The 17,810-nt window shown below is 46.9% G+C and overlaps 1 protein-coding gene across 1 annotated transcript in view; it reads right to left on the reverse strand.

The window, feature by feature from the left end:
• Window positions 1-14,469, reverse strand: part of LOC144721235 (filamin-C-like) — a 95,515-nt gene extending 81,046 nt beyond the window's left edge. The window contains exon 1 of the mRNA XM_078598687.1: window positions 14,372-14,469. The gene's annotated coding sequence lies outside the window, so the exon portion shown is untranslated. The remainder of the gene's footprint in view (window positions 1-14,371) is intronic.
• Between the last annotated feature and the right edge of the window lie 3,341 nt (window positions 14,470-17,810).

Genomic DNA, 17,810 nt, shown 5'->3' on the forward strand with positions numbered 1-17,810 from the left:
AGTACAATCGTGGGCGTTTGCAAATGTTACAAATGCGTTATTGTTTAAAAAAAAGCCAAGCAAACGCATGTCACAGATGATCATTGGAAAGTTCTCATCTCCACTGGCAGTGCTGAGCCTGATGTAGAAATTCCATCTCCTTATTTCAGGGCCCCATCTCTCAAAAGAAGCAACCAGTGACAACTTGCTGTGAAGTGAAGGCACATCAGCTGATGCTCATTTACCATCTCTGGAGACACGATGACGATGAAGATGGTGATAAATACAGTGGTGGTGGTGGTGGTGAGAATGATGATGATTGACGAAAAAATATTCATGTTGATAATGATAGCGGTGGTGATGGCGATGGCGTTGATTGTTGATAATGATGAAGATGTTCTACCAACTGCATTTTCTTGTTCGGAAATAACGTTTAAAGTGGCATTAAACGCTGAGCCATTCACCGTGGTTACAGCTGAGATGAATGCAGATGTTAAATTGCATTATAAGAGACATTTACAATCCCACCAGGAACAATGGTTGGTTCAGCTGCGATTCTGGATACCGCTGGATAAAAATAAATACGCCTGTAAAAACAAGAGGCTCATAGATTACTCAACGAGTGCACACTTACTGTGCCCCCCCCACCATCACAAATGAACGCAAGCCTTCAACAGATCAGAAAGCAAGGCAAATGCCCCCAAAAGAAATGGGAAATTTATTTCAGTTAAAATACATAAACAACAGCAAATTCAGGCCTAATGTCCGATGATAGTACATGTGCCGCCTGTTCTTGTCAATCCGCTGCTGGATGAGGGCATGACAAGGTCTAACGGGGCCGTGAGGGACTTTTGACCATACTTCACCACACTGGTGAAGGCGAGGGGGGTTTTGCTGCACCACCCTCTGCCTCCCACAATGCCTTTCAACCGCCGCCTTTCGCGCATGGAGGTCACCCATCCAATCACTGTCCTGCTTAGCATTTGAGATCTGATGAGATCTGAGTTCATTTATTATGTTAATTACAGTAGTTAGATTAAAACGCAATCCAAAAAGATTATATTAGAATGTGGCATCATCCAAAATAAAAGTCACATCATGTGACTGTAACATTGTCTCGGGACACTATGTCACACATCATTAAGGCAATGCGCTTGAGACAACCTTACTTTGAAGAAGGGTCATTACCCAAAACGTCGCCGATTTTACGTCGTGTTTTTCTTTCAAGGCAGTGTTGTTGACGAGTGTTTTGTTCACTGTGCGTGTGCGCCACTGCCGATGCAGCAGCGTCTCCAAATAAATGTTTATTCCAGGCGCAGCATCTCTTATTAAAACTTGTGTAGATGTCATGGGACCTTTTTTGTCAGTATCAAAAGTATGAAAAATAAGAATTGGTTTTACCATTTCTGGTGATAAAACAGGTGTTAATATGTTCAAACACTAAATAGATAAAAAAAAACACGCTCTGATAATAGGTAGCCAAAAGGCGAACAGTCCAAAGGCAATGCCACTACCAGAGCATTTATAGCTTGGGGTGAGCAGCTATATCATTGAAAATAAGTATGAAAAATAATTATGAAAAAATAATTATGAAAAAATCAGTATGAAAAAATAAGTATGAATACATAAGTATGAAAAATAATTGAAAAAAATATTTATGAAAAATAATTATGAAAAAATAATTATGAAAAGATAAGTATGAAAACCATGACCAATTCCTAGCAAAAGGTATTTATTTGGGGTTTGAACATCTTGACACATATTTTATTGCCAGAAAGGGTAACACCTATTCCTAATTCGCATACTTGTGCAGATGCTGTCTGTGTCTCTCCACACGGTTTCTCCAGGCCCGAGATCCTATGGAGTCACGAGCGCTAATGCAACCAACGGGAGCCGGCGAAAGTGATTTTGTTGAAGCTGATCCTAACAGTGAAAAGTAACGGTACCTGTGTGCCTATGACGCGTGGTTCAGAAACACGGTCGTTGACAAAACTGAGTGTGGGAAAGAACCCCAAACATGCGCAGGGATGCATGAAGGGACGCATGCTCGGGATGACATTGGAAGACAGAAATAGGAACGCGTGGATTAGAGAACACGCGCAGTTTCATTACTTATAGCTATACTCATTCAAATCTAGATTACTTCTAACTGCCAAGAAAAGTGAGTGGACTTGGGCAGGACGCGTCGCCAGAGGGTACGATGACCGGCGGTCAAGGCTCATGACGGAGTGGGCAGCCAAGGAATGGAACGCGTCCTCGAGCGGGTCCACCGAGGAGAGATGGAGCGATGAAATCAGCTCAGCTCGTGTGCGGGCGCCAGGGCGGTGGATCGCCGCGTCGCAGGATCGTGAGAGAATGCACCCTTCGTCGAGCAGTGGATAGGCCATTGACTGCGATGAACGCGACCGCCGATCAAAGTAAGCTCAACGCAGTTCGGAGAGCAAAAAAAGAACGGCCTTTCCCATTCCACAGATGCCTCCGAGTGCAGGGAACGCCTCCACCCCCCCGCACCGCACCAACTCCCTCCGACTTTCTCCACTGCGCGGAGATTCAGGGTCACGCGCAGAGACGCCTCGCCGTGCCTCGAGTATGCAAAGTTTCTCCCAACACCCGCCCACCCCACCCACCCCACACCCCACCCCACCACGCTATCGTTCATACTCATCTCAAGACGCAACACCGTTGACGTCTGCGTCGGGTGCAGCCTTCATAACACACGAGGTGTGTTGTCGGTAAGGCCCCCCCACCTTAGACGCGTGCAAATATCACATATTACAGCGTGGCCCTGTGCGGCTTAGCTGTGGATTAGGTTCTGTGTGAGGATGGGATGTAGCTAAGTCGGTTGAACAGCAGAGATCTCAATCAGTGGGGCACCGGGTTCCCTGGTTCGGGTTAACACAAGCCATCGTCCCTCCGTGGTTGGTGAGATGAGTCTCGTCCACTGAAGTTGCACCACGTGGTGGAATACGCATGCACCCTAAAAATATACGGGTCCCTGCCATAGCAATGTAGAACTTCCATTCCTGGCTCAGGACTGTCAAAAAGAAACGAGCACGAACAACAATGTTGATTTTCAACATACTAAGAGTGTGTCTTCCTGCTATTGAGTATGGTGGATAAGAGTAAGCCTACTGCTGCCTCTTATCAGTCACGCGACAATGGTATCAGATATGAGCGGCCAGTGATAATGGAATTCAGGAACTGTTCCCGATGCAGTTCTCAACACGTGGGTCGATACGCGAGACGTGATGCTACAGGCAACGCGCTGTACAACCCCACAACGACAAACACCAGAGCGCAGTACGGGTACAAGCGCGAAAACCTACGTGCCATGGGGCCGTCCATAAATGACGTCACGCGATTTTGGACGATTTTTGACCCCCCCCCCCCCTTCGTCACACGGCGTCACAAAAAGTCAGACCCCCCCCCCCCGCCTCAAATATGACGTCACAAAGCTCTGCCCCCCCCCCCCCCAAAAAAAAAACATGCTTCAAATCGCTTTAAACTATTGTCATTGTAGTGCGTATTTAATGTGGCGCTGCACTCTGATGTTGTAGGAGAAAACATTTATTAAAACGTCTATTTAATTAAGTAGAACGTGTTGTCTATATTTATTTAAAGTTGTGCATTTTGATGTGACGTCACATTTCTCAACCCCCCCCCCCCCCCATCGTCACACATCGTCACAAATGTCTGACCCCCCCCCCCCCTAGGTGCGTGACGTCATTTATGGACGGCCCCCAATCAAATCAATATGCGAGTACCATTAACGCAACCGCATCGGCTGTCCTTCGAGCAGTGGTAGGCACGTAGATAGCAGTGGCGGTCACCTGCCTCGCCACCGCATGCAATCAGCTCTCAAGGACAGAGATTAGTCATTGACAACGCTTTGTCAATCCACTGCTGGCCTGGGGGGCGGGGACGGCTGTTTGGACCACGCTTCACCACGCTGGTCACTGCAGGGTTGGTGAAGGGCGGATGCCCAGTTCAGAAATCAATCTCCGCTGACGTTAGCCGCGGCCGGGAGTCGAACTTGGCTACTTGCACGGTGCGCTAACCACTGCGCCATTGCTCCACCGACAAAGGCGCCTAAAACGTTATCTAAACAATATTTGAATAACTCAAAATTTCCACACACACACACGAAAAATAAATAAAGCACCGATGTGCTTTTCTGCGTCGCCACGGCGCTTCCCTTGGCTCTACTGATTGTTTTCCATTTGCGAGCTGTTGACGGGCCATTACGACCTTCACCTTTGACCTCCTGACCCTTAGAGGCAATCGCATGACATCACCTCGCACGCAGCCTTGCTTCCTTTCCGCATTGAAAAAAGAACAAATTTCCTTTGACCATCGACACAGGCGGACAGACGACGTGTGGGCGTGACCGTACGATCTGCTCGTCACTGAGCACAAGGGACCTTTCTGAGCACGGCCGGCCGCACAGAATGCCGCGTGCAATATGTACGTACGGATGTTGAACTTATTTCGCACCGTACGTAGCCAACCATGGTAATCGGAGGTGCGGGGGGGGGAAGGACAACAAACGAAACACAAAAATCAGTTCTAAAGAAGTGAATTTACAAGCTGGCAGGAAAAGCGTTCCAGACGGCCGCAAGACCCGCATCTGAAAGCTCCAGAGGCCTCCTAATATCGGCAGGAAGAGCATTCCAGACGGCCGCAAGACCCGCATGCGAAAGGAAGCGCGCGATGCGGTGACCGCCGTCTTTTGTTCGATGCCCAAGCCAATAGCGGCGGCTGCGAGGATGAGCGGAGTTCGCGTGAGCCACGTTCACCCCCGGTGACACCACGTACGGGCTGTCAACATTTTCACGTCGTTGCAGACCAAACGACGAACTCGCTTCCGCCCGGCGTGCGGAGCGACGACGCACAGATGCGGTGGTGTAAGCAAGCGGTGTTGGATGGCGTTGTAAAAAAACTAGTAATACAAATCAGGTGGAGCTCCCCAACGGGGACGACGAGTCTCCGTTTACGTCGGAATCGTCGGGGGAAATCCCGATGGATAGAATACGGCAGCAGGAGAGCCGGCACGCGTTTTTGTTTCGTATTGCGGAAAGAAAACACAATGAGAGCAAAGACAATCGTGATAAACAAGTCAGGGGACCCACACTCAAGCCGCAAACAGTCTGCCAAAACAACTAATGAACGTCCCGGGATTTGTAGCTGTTCAATTCGAATAAAATATAGCAATTCCCAAAAAAAATACGAAAATATTTTGTTTTTATTAACTTAAAGCTTTCGTGACTGCAGGAATTAATCGAAACACATGTTGCGATCGAAACGTCGTAGTTTTTTTTGTTATTTTCTTTGAACCTATCTTCGTGACTTATTACCGAAAGACCCAAAGAATGTAATAATTTTCATTTCGCGAACGGACGAGAAAGTTCCACGGCGACCCAGGAGGAGTCGCGGAGCCCCGCTGAGAGTCAGGGCAAAGGTCGGCCACGTGCGGCTCATTCCAGACGGCTCCGTGACGCATTGTACACGCGGTGCACATTCACGTGCATCACGCCTCTTGAAACATTGAGTTTCGGTTACCGAATTCGAACAATAAAAAAAAGCCTCTTCTTCCGCAGAATTAGATGAAAGCTCGTTGGTGACATTAGCGCTCGTGATTCCGTGGGATCTTGGGGCCTGGAGAAACTGTCTGGAGAAACACAGACAGCATTTGCACAAGTATGAGGACTGAGAATAGGTGTTGCCCTTCCTGGAAATAAAATCAGGTGTTAAGATGTTCGCCTTTTGGCGTTCTCTGGTCCGAAAGGCAGAGGACGGTAACGGCGCCAGATATTGTGGAATACAAAATCAGAGAGCCGCGATAGAGTAATAATTATAATCGCCACGGCTACAAAACAAACATTCAACTGGGCGAAGACCCCCAGGGCTGGCCCTGCACACGCTGCTGGCGGGACGCCTGGGAACTCCCCAGGCAGAGCGAGAGTCTGTGTATAGTAGTGTAGTAGTAGTGTATAGTGTATAGTAGTGTAGGGTAGTGTATCGTGTAGTGTATAGTAGTGTAGAGTAGTGTAGTGTATAGTAGTGTAGAGTAGTGTAGTGTATAGTAGTGTATAGTAGTGTAGTGTATAGTAGTGTAGTGTATAGTGTAGTGTATACTAGTGTAGAGTAGTGTAGTGTATAGTGTAGTGTATAGTAGTGTAGGGTAGTGTATAGTGTAGTGTATAGTAGTGTAGTGTATAGTAGTGTAGTGTATAGTAGTGTAGTGTATAGTAGTGTGGTGTATAGCAGTGTATAGTAGTGTAGTGTATAGTGTAGTGTATAGTAATGTAGAGCTAGAGTCTGACGCCAGAGACAGGGAGGTGTGGACCGCCACTACTCAACACGCTGCCGCCGCGACCCTCACCAGGACAAGCGGACTGAGAAACGAACCAACGATCATTCCAACATTCAACGTTATTCCTCTTGGCCCGTTTCCTACCACATATGCCCGTCAAGCGGTAGGGAAAGTTGTGCAACGGTTGGCACACAAACCATGGCGATCTGGGTTCTTATTCCCTGCCGCAGCTGACATCATGAGCAGTGAGTCCACACGAAGCGTGATGAAATATGGCAAAATAACCCCAACAACCGACACGGCCTGCAGAGACGCGCAGTGATTAATTTGGCGTAAGGTTATAAATTATCGTTATTTTTACGTTGATAAAAGTGGGGTTTCTACGTGTCCGTGCGCAAGCGTTTGTTCTTACAGCAATCAGGAAAATGTGGACAATTGTTGTGTGCTTGGAACAACGTAACTCAGAAAGATCATCAAAAACGTTACAATACACCTGAAAAGGAGTTTGTCAACCTTCAAGAAATAGCCGAGCTTTATTTTGAGAGAGCGTGGAAACAACCAACGTTACTGATTGCATTTAAAGCCACACGCGCTTGCTCACGCCACTGCAATGTAATACGTTGGCAAGATTCACAAATATGATCACGGACAGCTTGATGCCCTGATGTCTTATCCAGTCCGGGTAAGGGCTTATTGCTTGTGGGAAATAGGCAAAGGTGCAGCCCTGCAAGTGCTTGCTCACATCACCGCTGGCAGAAGGGAGGTCCTCTAGAGGGTATTTGTCCTACTTGTTCATGCTGGGCGAACCTCACCACGGACGAGGTAGGAGGAGGACTTACCCTTCATCCCATCGCACGTGACATACCGATTGAATAACTGTGGTGGAACTATTTATACAGCTGGGTGGAAAGAGGCAGTGGGAATTTAAGAAACCTGCACCATTGTTTCACCTACCGCACCGGGCGATCGAAGCAGCGATTTCTGCATTGTAAGTCAATTGTGCCACCCGCTGCACCCATTGCTTTTGTATAAATGTAGGAAATCGTGTGGGGAGCGGTGGCACAGTGGTTAGCGCACTCCGCTCCGAGCCCGGTGACCCGAGTCAGATTCCTGCTCACGACCAACACCAGTGATTATCTGATCCGGTCCTGGGCCTCCACTAGGTTGACTCAGCCTCAAATGAGTGCATTGTGCAAACGTTATATTCTTGGTTCTTTCGGTAAAGTCACGTAGAAGGGAAATAATAAAATAATATAAATATAAAACAATACAAATTCTGGATTTCACACCTGATGATGTTTGCTTGTGTTGCAGTCGAAACGTCGTGAGAATTTTTATTGTTTAATATTTATATTATTTTATTATTTCCCTTCTACGTGACTTTACCGAAAGAACCAAGAATATGAATCCCTGCAGTCACGAAAGCTTTAAATCAAAATTTGTGCAAACATTGTTTACAAATCGACGGTAGGGAAACAAAGGCGGTCGGGCGTGATGCTGGCCACCCACCCCCTCGTGTGCCGTGCCGGCCTTCATAGGCGCTTGCTCGCGAAAAAGCACTTGCCCCAAAAGTCTGTTTAGGCTACACGGAGGGAGGTGGGGGAGGTGGTGGGGGGTGGGGTGGAATATTTGACGACGCGAAGCAGTGACCCAGAGTGTTTACTATCCACTGAAGCCACAGTCCCAGGGGGGCGTCTCTCTGTGTGAGCTGCAGACTGCATGCCGAACAATAGACGGGGGGAACCCTCCAGTGGCGCCAGCCGAACTGACCTCACCACCACCACAGCCGCCCCCAGCTAAGGACGGCGTCTCACTCGCTGCTGTTTGCTCGAACTCAAACGGATCGGTGGCAGAACACCACCCAACGGCGGTCCACGGTAGCCTGCAATTGCAGCGTTGTCAGCACTTTGTTTCGCCCCCCCCCTTCCCCCCCCTTTAAGTAAAGCGTGTTCAAGTGTAACGGTGTGAGAAGAGGTTACAGAAGAGGTGAACGGAGAAACAAAAACAAACAGTGAAAAAAAAATAACAATATATTCAGCGCGTTGGCAGGTCCAACTTATAATACGAAGAGATTATTCATGCAAATGCGATTCACGTTTGATCGTACGAGTCTTGTGCGAACAGCGCGTTTATTTTTGCTGGTGATTAATGCTCCATTTTTACTGCAAACATGTGTGCAAAGTTGGAATAAATCATCGCGTCCTCTGGATTTCCTTTGGCGCGGTTCTCAATCTCAGCCGTCGGATCGCAAACAACGCTCACTCTGAAAACAGTGCTTTCATTTCATTTCCCCTGTTCAGTCTCGTGGATTCCTCAAGTAAATTATTGTACGTTCAAGACAGCATAGCGCAGACACCCCATAAAGTGTGTGCGTGCAGGAGGGTGCAATCAGTGCCGGATTAAGCTAGTGCGGGGCCTGTAGCATATGTTATAAAGGGGCCCTAAATAAAAAAATAAACACATAAATATTAAAACACACATTTTTTTACTTGCACAGAAAAGTAATTGTATTTTTTCAATTTCTATACAGCCAGATAATGCGACAAATCGCTAACCTTAAACACCCAGTCGTTCATAAAAGTTGAAGGCAGTATAGTACTATAGTAATATAGAGCAAGTGGAGAATCACTGAACCGGAATTGATAGCTTGAAAGCATTTAGCGCGGGGCCCTTGAAATTGCGGGGCCCGTAAGCAGATTTCCTACTTTTGCTACTAGAATAATCCGGCACTGGGTGCAATTGTTACAATAACTTGGCGTGGGCTTCCTCTCTATTAGTGCTGGGCCCAAACAAACGAATTAACTCTGTGGTTGCGGATGAACCTCAGCACTACGCAAAGTCCACCAGGTGTGCTGCAGTGGTTCTGACGCCACCGTGTGCTGCCTTAGCCCACGAGAGAGGCGTTCGCGAACCTACCTGTACCATAGCGGCTTTCAGTTTCAGTTTCATTTACTAGGGAAAACTCTGTGAGCCATGCGGCTCTTGACTCGGATGCAACCGCAACAAACAAAAACATGAAAAGAAACATCTTAAAGTGACTGCACGCAACAGAAAAATCCAGGAAAAAGCAGCAAAGACTTCCAGAAAAAGCACCGTATATCAACGCTTTCTGCAAAAATCCCAGTGGGATGCAAGTCAAACAATAACAACCATAAGACAATTTAAATTAAAGTTATCAGGCTAACTCTGTACTACAACAAACAAACATGGCTAAACCAAAACGTTTTCAAAATCACCAAAATAAAGCTATAAAAACAATGTAACAGTGATCATAGGAACTGTGATTCAAATTCAACAACAAAACGACACGTAACATGTACGACCAAACTTGGCAGCCATAGCTGGCTACATGAGTCACTCCATAACAGCATGAGTATCAGTAGCAGTATCAAACATTTTCAATACACCTTTAAAGATCACGTCCTTCTGTGAATATCGAAACCCTCGAGTGTTCGTCCTTGCCTAGCTTATCTGAATTAATGGGCCACGTCCATTACACTGGTCAACAAAAAAAAAAGTTTTTTTCTGGCCTGGACTTTTGCAGCTGTTTTAGACTAATTTCAGGGTGCTGATTCCATATCTGACCTCAGATTTGCTCTATCACATCTCATCGGCATACCCCATTTTCATTGATTTTACCCGAAATTAACTCTGTCACTTATGATTGCAAGTTATTGCGAGCCAGTGACTACTTTAGTGTTAAAATATGGTGCTGTATTTTTAGGATCGTGTGTTTATAATATAATTTTATGTAGATATCCACATTTATTTTATATTTTTCTTCCGCAGTTTTTATTGAAAATGCAATATTTGATATCTCAAAAACCTGATGTGATAGACAGAAACTGATGCCAGATTTGGAATCAGCACCCCAAAATTACCTTACAACCGTTGGAATATCTTATGCCAGAAAAAGTGTGTTGACCAGTGTTATCTGTTGCTTTTGGACAACGCGTGAGCGAATGCAAGGCACGCTTTTGCGAACTTACCTCTAGAGGTAATTCACACTTCACGCTCGCTCGCTCTCTCTCTCTCGAGCGGTCAATGAATGCGGTGAGCACACTCGTGGAGCTAAGCGAGTTCCTCAGTCCTCACTGGTGACGCTTGTTAGAATTGGCGGCGCCATGGCACCCAGCTGAGTATAAAACCACACGTGACTTCACAAAGGTGTTTTTTGTATTCCGATTTGTCCACAACAGCATGTGAAATATAACCTGCGATTTAAATCATTGCATAAAGTTCCACGTAGAGATATATATACACACACACACACGTGCTGTGTTTGTATAAATGACAACTTTATACTAAACTAATAGAGCATTTAGCGGCAGTATGTGTGTGACATTTAATTATAGGCCTGTACATGTATTTATTCCAGAGATGTTATCATAGGTACAGAACAGAGGTAAAGGTGCAGCCCTGCAATTCCTTGCTCACACCACTGCATGTGGAAGGGCCTCCACTAAATGAATCATAGCCAGCCCCTCTGAGGTGTTTGGCCTACTCTTCCACGCTGGCCGGATGTCTAGGAAGAGATGGGAGTACTCACACTTTACCCTACCACATCCCATCATGCTGATTTACTAACTGTGGCGGACACATTTATACTACCAGGTGGACAGAGGCGGGAGGGATTCTAGTAAATTTTCCACCGTTTCAAATATTATAATCGGAATATTCATTCATCCTGAAGGAATCCGATGAACGTTTAAGCTCTTTTTCACAGATGTCCAGTGATGATCGGAGCTTTTAAAACGCCCCAGTGTGCACCTACGGTTGTGTGCACGTGTTAACCGTGGGGAAAGACTGGCTCCGCCATACGACTGTGGACTTTCCAGCCGTGCCTTAGGGGCCGTCGACAGACACGAGAGCTCATCCAGGGCGACAGACTTTGTCACGTCGGCTGCGATTGACGACCAGGCCGTCCGGCGCTACGTTGCACCCGTCGTTTCAACAACACAAAACCAAAGACTCCGAGAAGAAAATAATTGCGGAGCAATGCAACCTTATCCGCAACCAACCCCACGTCGTCACCACTTATCAAATCCGTCACCACATAAACCCATGACGACTGTCGGGCGAAACTCGGTGTGGGGGGGGGGAGGAGGTGGTGGTGGGGGGGGGGTCACACGGCGTCTTTTGCAAAGAGAAATTCTTTCGGAGCCGAGCTCGTGTTGTTTTGAGGCTCACAGCGGTGAGTCGCGCACGTTGCGCCCGAGTCCACAGACATAGTCACAGACTTCGCAGCCCGCTTTACATCAAATGTTGCCCTTAACAGCCTGTTAACACTATGGGAACCCTCATTTGCCAGTAAAAATATGATAATTGTTTTTTTACCCTTTTATCTGGCAACAAAACTGACACCTTTTTTTTACAAGGAGTCATGTTTGCATAGACGGCAATACCTGCAGTCATAATACAAACAAAAGACATAACTCTGATAATGTGCACCGTCCTTGAAGTTGATTGGTCCACACTCGAGACAGCTTTCCTTAGAGCCCAGTCTCACATGGGTTGGACCAGATGACGCCAAAAGGCGCACAACTCAAAGACAATGCACCATCAGAGTATGAGAGCTCGGGGCAAGCATCTACACTATGGGAACCTCATTTGCCAGTAAAAATATGATAATTGTTTTTTAACCCTTCTATCTGGCACTTGACCAAGCAATCGGACTTGCTGCTTGGTCGAGGATAGTGCCGGATGAAGCTAGTGCGGGGCCTGTAGCATATTTTATAAAGGGGCCCGAAATAAAATAAAAACACGTAAATATTAAAATACTTAATTTTTTTACTTGAATATTAAAGTAATTGTATTTTTTTCATTTGCTACTACAGCCAGATAATACGACAAATCGCTAACCTTAAACACCCAGTCGTTCATAAAAGTTGAAGGCAGTATAGTAATAGAGCAAGTGCAGAATCACTGAACCGGAATTGATAGCCTGAAAGCATTTAGCGCGGGGCCCTTGAAAGTGCGGGGCCCGTAGCTACTACATTTGTAGCTACTTGTGCTACTGGGATAATCCGGCACTGGTCGAGGAACATCCCGATCAGAGCCCCAGGCTTGTCCACTTGCGTTCAGAACACGCTGCAAAGCCGCCTAGAGAACCACGTACACCGCAGTGGAATCGTCCCGAGGCGCAGCGAATAGAATATTGAACAACAACAAAAACATATTTTTTACAAACCCATTTTTAACATTTTATTTGTATATATATAACGCCACAACAACGCGCATGCCGCGCAACACATCAGTCTCGTGGCACCGAATTCCAAAAATTAGTCTCGCTCCAGGGCTGCATTTTTAGCAGGGACAGCAGCAGCAGACTCGAGCTGATCATTCGGTGTCAGGGCCGGCGGAGTCGGAGCGGCGGTGATGTGGCAGCAGAGCGGCGTGCACGTGAAACGCAACACATTGGACGGTTTCCAAGCCTCATGCCTCCCCAAATCCCCCTGATGAGCACTGCCCTGCCTGCTCCCTCATCGCCGCTCCAGATGATGGACGCGTCGGAATACATACGCACATAGACAATCAATACAAAAACAATCGATCTGTATCTTCTTGGTTCTTTCGGTAAAGTCACGTAGAATGGAAATAATAAAATAATACAAATAAAACATAATAAAATAATTCTCACGACGTTTCGGCCACAACGCAAGCAGCCGTCCTCAGGTGAAGAACAGGTCTGTCGAGAAGACAAAGTCTGTTCTCCACCAGAGGACGACTGCTTGCGTTGTGGCCGAAACGTCGTGATAATTAATTTATTATGTTTAGTTTTTATTATTTTATTATTTTATTATTTCCATTCTACGTGACTTTACCGAAAGAACCAAGAAGATGAATCCCTGCAATCACGAAAGCTTTAAATCGAAATCGATCTTTATTTCACGTGCCACCAATCGTCCTGGATCGAGTAGGCACCGGTGCACGCTACAGCAGAACAGGAACGGCACCAGGAGCATGCAAAGACAAAGATCCCCCGAGAAACCTGCTGTGTGGTCAGCACCACCCCGGCCGCCTTTGTCTCCCCATTGCTCATGTTTACACACTGCACCGAGTGCTCATTTAAGGCTACGTCGACCTAGGAGGGACCCAGGACCGGTTCGGACATTCGCCACTGATATTGATCGTGAGCTGGAGCGAAACTTCGGCCGCTGGGTTCGCAGCGAAGTTGCGCTAACCACTACACCCCTGCTCCCCACGTGAGAATGCGCGCACACACACACACGTTGTATAAACACGTGAAGTGTGTTTTAAGTTGGGAAGCTCCTCCATGCTCGAGTGTCTAAACATACATGCCCCGCGTGAGCACATTGAAAGCCCTACTTATGTTCACACACACACATTCATAATTACATGAGTATATGATGAAACGATAATCGGTTAATAATGAATTGTATCACGTGTGTGACTAAGCATACGTGAATGTGTTCAGAGTATGTTCTAATACAATTTGACAATATATCATATGCATACATGTACATACTGTTTAAGAGTACTGTCTAAGTATATATTCACACGTGAGATACAACACTTACACATATCCCTGCCAAAATATAATTGCTTCTAGATATATAAATGGTTAAACGTGGCATTGAATACCCATACGTGCTAAAATAGAACGCGTGTGTGTGCCTATGCGCATGTGTACATACGCTTAACCCATTCTGTAGCCATACCTGTGAAGTGGATATGGTGACAACATTGTAATGAATAAGCACAGATAAAGCACACATTCATGCATCCAACTCCATTCATCAACCTACACGGATGCCCGGCGTGGTGTCAAGTATCGTCAAACAAACTCCTTATGACTGACATTATCATGGAGATCAATGCCTTCATCCAGCAGTGAATTGACAGAAGGCTGCACACTATATTTTGTTACAACACACACAAGTTAATCACACACACACACTTACTCTGTTGTATGTATGCATGTACCACACTACTAATGTTTACATACTCAAAATCAGTGGAGCACACACACACGTGCATAGTTAGCAAGAAGTTGATCTGTTACAGAGCCAGTGGCTTACGAAGCCGATGACAGCAGACGCAAGCACGCAAACTTACAGGGCGCGTTTCTCCCGCTGGAAGGGTGGGATGGCTCTTGGGTTAGGACCGCTATCTCACACGCGTGCAATGTAGTGAACGCCAGCGTGCGTCTGCAAGTGCCGGCAAGGAGAGAGAGAGTGGAAGGCGTGGGGATGGGATGGGAAGGGGAGGGTGGGTGGGTGGGTGGAGAGGCAAAGGGATGGGGTGGGTGGGTGCTTAGGGGCTGGAGGGACTGTGGGACCCGCCCGATAGAAACTTGGCTCTTGTTTAATGAGAAGAATAGGGAGCCCTGGGGCTGATGCTCACCCGTTTAGCCCCTCCCCACGCGCAGCCAGACATCGGGCCAGGAATTTTCATTCCCAAACATTTGTGTTCTTGTGTGTGTGAGTGCGCGCGCGCGCGCGTGCACGTGTCTCTGTGTGTGTGTGCGTCAAAGCGTTGCAGAGTGGCTTTTTGCGCACTGCGCTACGAAGTTTAATTCCTTGCCAAGTCCTCCTCTAGGTAGACTCAGCCCTAAAAGTATTCGCTGGTGCGGTGTGGAAACGCCGGCGCTCACTGGGCAGACAAAGGCGGCCGGGTGTGACTTCTTTTTGTTGTTGTTCTGGCCACGCTAGCGCCTCGTCAGCTGTCAGCCTGATCGGGTGCTCGCCAACAGCACTTTCACCATTAGTCTGCGGAAAAGGCCTTACGGGGAATCTTTGTCGTAGTGGAGCGCGCTCTGTTACGATCCCTACACGGCCACGGTTACCCGGCAAGCGATGACCATCGGCCACATCTTGTACCTGAATTTATTCTGCCCCATGCCCGAGGCTAACGTGGTCATCACTTGGGAGAGATCACCGCGTCTGAGCACAACCAGCCTTTGTGTGTTGCGCCAAACTGAATCGGTGCTCGTTGCCACATCTTGGCCCAAATTACTATGAAGTCTTTTTAAGGAGCGTGTCTTAGGGTTTAACTGCTAAACACGTTGGCATGGCCGAGTGAGAAGATCAATCGTGTATTGTCTCTTTCTTTGAAGGGGGTAAAACTCTAATAAATAATCCCATTTAAGCAATTCTGTATTAATAATGCGTTTTTATTATCTAAGTCTCAAGCCTCTTCGTCAGTGGGACCCTTAATTGGGATGTTTCGCCAATTCCGTTATTAAATGCTTTGCGTGTGGAAGGAAACTGGAATTACCCAGGGAAAAAACTTTCTTTGCTTATGAGTAGTCAATGCTCAAAGTTGTGCAGATATTAGATGGATTGATGAATGAATCCCCCTCCTGCTATCTTTTCGCCACTGTGCAACCCTTTAAAGCGCATTCGTATAATTCTGAAGGAATATCTCTATGTTACTGTAAACATTATTCTCTCTGTCACTGCAACGATCACGTTGAAGCCAGATCACAGACAAAAATACCCCGAATGTGCCACCTCACAACGGTGGCCAGGAAACGAGCATTGTTAAGTACAATGATGTCCTTTATTTGTTCAGGTGAAATTCCACCGATTTGATCTCCTTTGCAAGGATGGCTGCGTGTGATCGTAGATATGCGGTGACTGTGAAATGAGTTGTGTTTATTTAATTCTCTCAGGCATCGTGTCCACCGTGGTGGACCGCAATGATTTGCATGGTCACAGTACTCGGACATTATATTTAACTTTTCAACCAACTCATTGGAGGGGGTTCCTCTTGAATCCTAAAGTCAAGTGAAAGCAAGATTTCAAACGTAAATTTTTGTTTGTTTCTTTTAACAATTCAGCACGAGAGGGTTACAGACCGGACACACGTGATGAGTGTCACTCTACACGTGATGAGTGACACACGTCACTCTACACGTGATGAGTGTACACACATCACACCACGTGATGAGTGAACACACATCACTCTACACGTGATGTGTGCGTGTACACACGACACGTGATATCACTCTACACGTGATATCACTCTACACGTGATGAGTCTACACGTCACTCTACACGTGATGAGTCTACACGTCACTCTACACGTGATGAGTCTATACGTCACTCTACACGTGATGAGTGTACACGTCACTCTACACGTGATATCACTCGACACGTGATATCACTCGACACGTGATATCACTCGACACGTGATATCACTCGACACGTGATATCACTCGACACGTGATATCACTCGACACGTGATATCACTCGACACGTGATATCACTCGACACGTGATATCACTCGACACGTGATATCACTCGACACGTGATATCACTCGACACGTGATATCACTCGACACGTGAGATGACTCACGGTCGAAAGTGTTTGCATTGAGGCTCAGAGACCAAGCAGCACGCCACGAATTGCTCTTGCGAGTGATGTCACCGCAGCGTTTGCTCACCGGCGTTAATGACGATCTTTGAACAGAACGACTCCAGTATACGCTAACATTATTACACGCAATTAGCATAATGGCACGGGTTACTCGCCTAATTATGGGCACGCGTGACCTACGCGCCAGCGACTCTGTTGCGAGGTTGTTTAAAAATAGCGCAGAGTCCACATGGCCCATTTTGCTGTCATCTTCCACGCTCTGTCCACAGCTGGAGGATTGTCTCGCATGGCGTTCCTCCTGCTGCCTTCCTCTGACCCTCACGTCACCCTCGTTCGTACCTTCATCCCGTTCACGCGGTTCTTACGCGCAAACCACAATCCAGCGGCGCCTAACCGGCGGTTCGGCGAATCACGCAGAGGGGCAACAATTTTAGTACCGCGCAATAAGAATAAACGGAGCACTTTTTAAAAAATATATATGACATGAATATAATTGCGGCACGTGTGATTCCGCTGCTAGATGAAGGCCTCCCCGTGCCGTGTTGGTCCTGGGGCCGGGCAGGGGTCGTCGGCGGGGCGAGGTGTTGACCATACCTCGCCGTGCTGGGCACTTTGAGTTGGTGAAACAAGTGGACCAGGAACGGTTGGGACATCACGCGCAAATTGATGTTCGCCGCGGTGGCCAGAAGTTGAACTCGGGACGCCTGTGTTCCTATGGCAAGTGCATAAAACCAACAAAAACACTTCGCCACTGGCCACCCGACTTCCCCCAAAGTGAATAAAGCATAAACTGAAGTGCTGGACTGATTGATTTTTTCAGTTGCTAAAGATAATTCCCCAACATTTCATGCTATTTCTACCGCATATTACCAGTGCCGGGTTATCCTAGTAGCAAAAGTAGCTACATATGCATACTCTTTGGTTCTTTCGGTAAAGTCAGGTAGGTAAAAAAAAATTACAACGTTTCGATTGCAACAGAAGCAATCATCATCAGGTGTGACAACCACAGCAATATTTTGTTTTTATTTCCTTGCAGTCACGAAAACTTAAAATCAAGAATCGCTACATATGTAGTGGTGATACGCGCTGGGTGTATATGTCGTGTGCCAGCGCGTATGTACGGGTGTGTGTGTGGTGACGCGCGCTGACGGGGAGGAGCAGGCGTCAGTGCGCG

The sequence above is a fragment of the Lampetra planeri genome, chromosome 11, assembly GCF_965212315.1.
Source record: "Lampetra planeri chromosome 11, kcLamPlan1.2.h2, whole genome shotgun sequence".
Classification (NCBI taxonomy): Eukaryota; Metazoa; Chordata; class Hyperoartia; order Petromyzontiformes; family Petromyzontidae; genus Lampetra; species Lampetra planeri.